General features: G+C 40.3%; 1 long non-coding RNA gene across 1 annotated transcript; it reads left to right on the top strand.

Moving 5' to 3' along the window:
• The first annotated feature begins 1,068 nt into the window (after positions 1-1,068).
• LOC132115062 (uncharacterized) lies at positions 1,069-5,309 on the top strand. The gene is made up of 3 exons (XR_009425399.1): positions 1,069-1,619; positions 1,760-1,872; positions 5,264-5,309. It is a non-coding gene; the product is annotated as an uncharacterized LOC132115062 (long non-coding RNA).
• The last annotated feature ends 387 nt before the right edge of the window (positions 5,310-5,696 follow it).

Below are 5,696 nucleotides of genomic sequence, written 5' to 3'. Positions count from 1 at the left end.
CAGGCAAAAACTTAAATCTGCTAAACCTGTAGTAAAGACGGCAAAGACATGGACCAACGAAACAGAGCAGAATTCACAAGCTTGTTTTGACCTCAATGATTGGAGGGCTTTTGAAGCTGCTACCCCCGATCTGGACGAACTCACTGATACTGTGACATTCTATATTCGTTTTTGTGAGGATATATGCATTCCTAACAGGACTTATGTAACATTCAACAATGATCTTCGTCAGGCCAAAGAGGATGCCTACAGAAATGGGGACAGAGTTTTGTACAATCAGGCCAGAAACACACTGAACAAAGAGATAAGAGTGGCTAAACGGACCTACGCTAAAAAGTTGAAAGACCAGTTCACTTCCAACGACTCAACTTCAGTGTGGAAAGGGCTGAGAGCCGTCACAAACTACAAGACACCATCCCCCTCCACTGAGGCAAATCAATGACTTGCTAACGACCTGAATGAGTTTTACTGTAGATTTGAATCCCCCCACACTCATTCTGACAATCTCCCTACACAACCGTTAACACCCCCTGCAATCCCCCTCTCCACCCTTCCTGCACTTCAAATCAGTGAAGGCAATGTGCGTCAGGTCTTCAGGAAGAACAAAAGGAGAAAAGCACCATGCCCAGAGGGCGTTACACCAACCTGTGCTGACCAGCTGGCCCCCATATTGTCACAGAACTTCAACAGATCTCTGGAGTTGTGTGAAGTGCCTTCCTGCTTCAAATGCTCCACCATCATCCCCATTCCGAAGAAACCAAGATAACAGGACTTAACAACTACAGACCTGTGGCACTAACATCTGTCGTCATGAAGTTGAAAAACTGGTTCTGGCTTATTTGAAGGACATCACTGGACCCTTACTGGACCCTTTCTCTTCCCACTGGTGTTTTCCCTGTAGACCAATGATTTCACTTCTAAAGACCCCTCTGTCAAGCTCCTGAAGTTTGTAGTCAACACTACAGTGTTGTAGAAAAAATTATATTTTACTCTTTCTTATTTACTTTCTAAGACATTGTGTGGGTTTTTAAATATTTTTTTTTTCCTTTTGATTAAACTTGTTTTCTCTCTCAATATGTATGTATGTCACCTGAAATGCAACGAAGACATCACACAGTAAAACAAAGAGCCTTTGAGGTCTTTAGTGCAGGTATTTTACTCAGGAAGGACAGAGGGGTTAGCCATAAATAAAGACTTTTGACCTCACGGGTGTGAAGGCACACAAACACACAGTAAAACAAATGATCAGAAATAGCCTTTGAACTCTTTAGTGCAGGAGACCTCACAGATGTGAAGATAATAAAAGCCCAGGGGGTTAGAATGACCATGTTTTTTTCTGAAAACAGCTAGGTTTGGTTTACAGGGTTAAGTGGAAATTTACATAGAAGGAGTCTTGTAAGAAGTGGGAAGTGATAACCATATAATAAGGCTGTCTGTTTTTCAGTGTGATTCAGGTCTGTTGTGTTTCAGGGTAGCTGCCGAAACAGTGAACAGTTACATGTGTCCTGCACAAATAGCAAAGTCATTTGACTAAAACTGTACTCGTTAAGAACTAAACATCAAACATGTACAAGGAAAGACAGATTGAGAAACAGACTGTGGAATCATGGAAATACAAGGTACATTCCATGTTATATATGCTTTCATCTGCATTAACACTGATTCGATATAGATTAAAAGCATAAAACCACAAAGCGAAAAATATTAACTGGCCTGTTATTTTTGGTGATTTATAAACCTCACCTTTTCTCTACTCAAGGTCATCACATCCTCAGGGGTCACCATGTTCCTTATGGGAGAATGTTCTAGTAAATTGATGCAGCCATCTTTTTCACTGACAGTAGCCAGCAGAGCCTGTTGTCTGATGGGAAGGTAAGAGGAGGGGGATGTTACGACCTACGATAAATTATTAGAAAGTAATTTCATCAAGAACATTTCAGTGATAGCTCACAGTCTCTTCCTTTCTTGTGATCAGAAGACTTTAGGCCATATGGGGCACAATTTTCCCCAAAAGGCCAGATGTAGAATCTTAAACTGATGCCTCTCTCTTAAAAAGCCATTTTTTGTGTTTTTTTTTTTTAGGTCTGTGATCATGCAGGGAGTAAAGCCTATACTGTAATACAGGGGTGTCCAAACTTTTTCCTGGAGGGCCACTGTTCGCAAAAACTGCAAAACCTGCAAAAACTTTATTTATTAGACCAGGTTGATTTTGTGATATATGGACATTAATCACCAGTTTTAATATGGAGACGTATTCAAAGGAGACTGAAAGGAGAACAGCACAATGTTGCAGAATAAACAGCAGCTATTAGCTATGTTTCCATCTAAAGTTGTGAATGTAACTTTTGCGCAAAATTGAAAAATTGCACAAAACATTTGCAAATAAATCCAATTAATTTGTCCATCCATTGAGTCAAAGAGAACACCATTGCCATTTCTTGATAAACTGGCACTTTATATCACTAAGAAAAGTATGTATTATTACTTGTTGACTTGCTGATGAATGATGAAATGCATTCATTGCTATCTGAAGTGGATGCTGCTGTTTGAGAACATATTTGTGTAAGACAGTTCTGGGAGACAATTATACAGAAATACTTTTACAACAGACATTGCCCAGACATTTCAGGTGCTGTACAATGAGATTGGACCGTTGTTTAGTCAAGTTATGACATTCCATCAAATTGCTTATGAAAACGGTGATGGAAACTTAGCTATTGTCAATTTCAGTTAGTGTGGAGTTATGTATGTGTTCTGATTATTATAAGATTGTGCTGCAGGTGTTTATATCTGCCACTTTAAATGCCCTGACTTTGGTTAATTTGGTTAATTAAGTGGCTGTCAATCAGCTGAAAAATAAAATGTTCTCAAAGTGATTCTGAAGATATAATTCCTCTTTGTCTTTATGGTTTTAATTCTGGTTTGAATTTTACTATTAGAAAAAATTGAAAGATTATTAAAGCTTTAAAGATACAGTTGGTGTTAATGAGTCTTAAATATGAATTACATCACTCAAAAAAAAAATACTTTCTTTCAAGAGCATTCAGCAACAGCACTGGTCACAGTAATTGTTTCTCATGTGGATGTCTATAAAAATAAATTTACATGGTCCCTCAGTGATAAAAGACATTCATACACAGTGGAGGAGCAAGTATGGTAATTTTATGAAACCGGAAATGTGCTGCTCATGTGGACAGTCGCCCAATTGTTTGGAGTAAATAATGCAACCTGTATTGCATACCTGTTGCTGCCATAATAACGGTCCATTTAATATATTTCTGTGCTTTTCTCTGTTTTTGTTTATAACAGCTACCACTTGCTGTGGTGGAGCAGTGAAATATTGTTGTTGTAAATACTTTCTAGCATTTCAGTAATAAGTGTTCATCTAAAATGCATGCAAACAGGGGCGTCGGACTGGGGGTAAAACCAGTACTGATTACCAGGGCCCCAAAGGAAGAGATGGCCCTTGAAAAGTCCGGAATATATATTTTCAGGGGGAGGGTGGCATTAGGACTGCCTATGCTTAGGGCCCGGGATCTTGTGCAGCGCCCCTGCATGCAAATTACAGCAGGGATCTCCAACCCTGCTCTTGGAGAGCTACGTCCTGCAGACACAAGTTCCAACACTGATCCAACACACCTGTCTGTTACCAAGTAGCCCTAAACACCTTGATTAGCTGGTTCAGGTGTGTTTGATTGGGATTGGAGCTGAAATCTGCAGGTCGGTAGCTCTCCAGGAGCAAGACTGGGGACCCCTGAATTGCAGAGAAGTGCAATGGTTACTGTGGTCAAAAGTATTTAAACAATGAGTTTTTAACTGATTTATTTTTGTAAACTCAGATATCAGCATAGCAATGAAATCAAATGATGATAAACAATTACCTTCCAAATAAAGCTTAAGTTTGTAGTGTTTAAAAAAGTTTGCATATAGGGTATACGTTTAATTAATGTACAATTCTTTACACCTCTACCTGGATCTCACTAATTTTCAAATCTTGCTAACTTCTTGGCCACAAGAAGTATCTCCTATTTCCACATATCAGATAAAGCTGCAATACCCACATCAAAACACTTGAGTAGGAATTTAAGCAGTAACTAGACTGGACAGCACATGGCGCAAAAATCAAAAACAGACTGAACAGTCCAAAATGGTCTGCTTTGTAATTAGTCCATTTAATATGGTGGTGGGGGTCTAATGCTAAACATGTATGGCGTTATGGCAGCGGCGCCATTGAGGTAGCTGGCCTTACCTGGCTACCTGGCTGACAAAACAGCTGACTCAGGTAAGAACATCTGCGGAGGCTTGTGTATTTACACCAACAACTCCTGGTGTACAAATATCACTGTAGTTGAAAGATTCTGTTGCACTGACATGGATTTTTATGCTGCTTGAATGTAGACCGTTTAATCTCCCAAGAGAATTTTCTGTTGTGTATATTTGTGCTGTGTATATCCCCCAAGACGCTAATGCTAAACTGGCTTTAGCACAGCTACATTACAGCATTAATAACAGCCTGGCTGCACACCCTGACAGTGTCTTTATAGCAGCGGGGGGTTTTAATCATGCTGACTTAAAGACTGTATTTCACTGATTCCATCGTAATGTGTACTGTGCAACTAGAGGAAATAAATCACTGGACCAGGTGTATACTAATGTGACTAAGGCTAACAAAGTCCAGGCATATCCTCATTTGGGTTTGAGCGATCATATTTCACTCATGCTCCATCCTTGATATACACCCACTATTAAGACTGCTGGGCCCGTGGTGAAGCCAGTTAGAATATGGCCTAAAATGCTATCCCGGAGCTACAGGATTGCTTCCACTACACAAACTGTGATGTTTTCAGAGACCAGGAATTATTAACATGCCAGACCCTTGATGAGTACACCACTACAGTGATCGATTATATCAATTTTTGTGTAGACAGAGTTACTTCCTGGAAGCTGATCCATGTCTTTCCTAACCAAAAACCATAGATAACACATGAGGTTTGGCTGCTGGTTAAAGCCAGGGATGCAGCCTATAGGTCTGGGGACAGGGGGGCTTACAGCACAGCCAGATGTGCTCTTAGAAGGGGCATCAGGACTGCCAAACTGGATTACAAAAGGCGGATTGAAGTCCATTTTAACACCTCTACAAACTCCCAACAGGTGTGGGATGGAATTAGGGCAATATTGGACTACAAGGGTACAAAATCTGCCTTTTGTGAGAAGCACTTCCACTCTAGCAGAGGAATAACACGTTTTATGCCCGTTTTGATAGGGAGAACAAGGACAGACACCTGCCCTCCAAAAACAACACTGCACCACAAAAGGGGAGCGACAACAGTGAAGTAGGAGAGAGGACCAGGCCTGGATTTTAGTTGTGTTTGGTTTTTGTTTGTTTGTTTGTCGTTCGTGAGGGGCTGCCGTGCTGTTTTGTCTTTATTTTATTATTAAATTAAATTAAATTAAATTAAAACATTTTAAGACTTACAGTGCATTGAGGCTATCAATTTTTACCTATCATGTGTTCCCGGGGAATCGAACCCCCAAACATGCTTGATAAGGCAATGCTCTACCACTTGAGCTACAGGAACACTTAAAACAATCTATTTTATTATTAAAGCTTATTTGATTGTCCGCCGGTTCCCGCCTCCTTCTTCCCCTGAAAGAACATTGTTACAGTGGTTACGCCGTTCGCCTGGAGGCCCGAG

Source organism: Carassius carassius, chromosome 34 (assembly GCF_963082965.1).
Source record: "Carassius carassius chromosome 34, fCarCar2.1, whole genome shotgun sequence".
NCBI lineage: Eukaryota > Metazoa > Chordata > Actinopteri > Cypriniformes > Cyprinidae > Carassius > Carassius carassius.
Note: the sequence above shows the minus strand (reverse complement) of the source record. Positions and strands in the feature narration are given on the sequence as shown.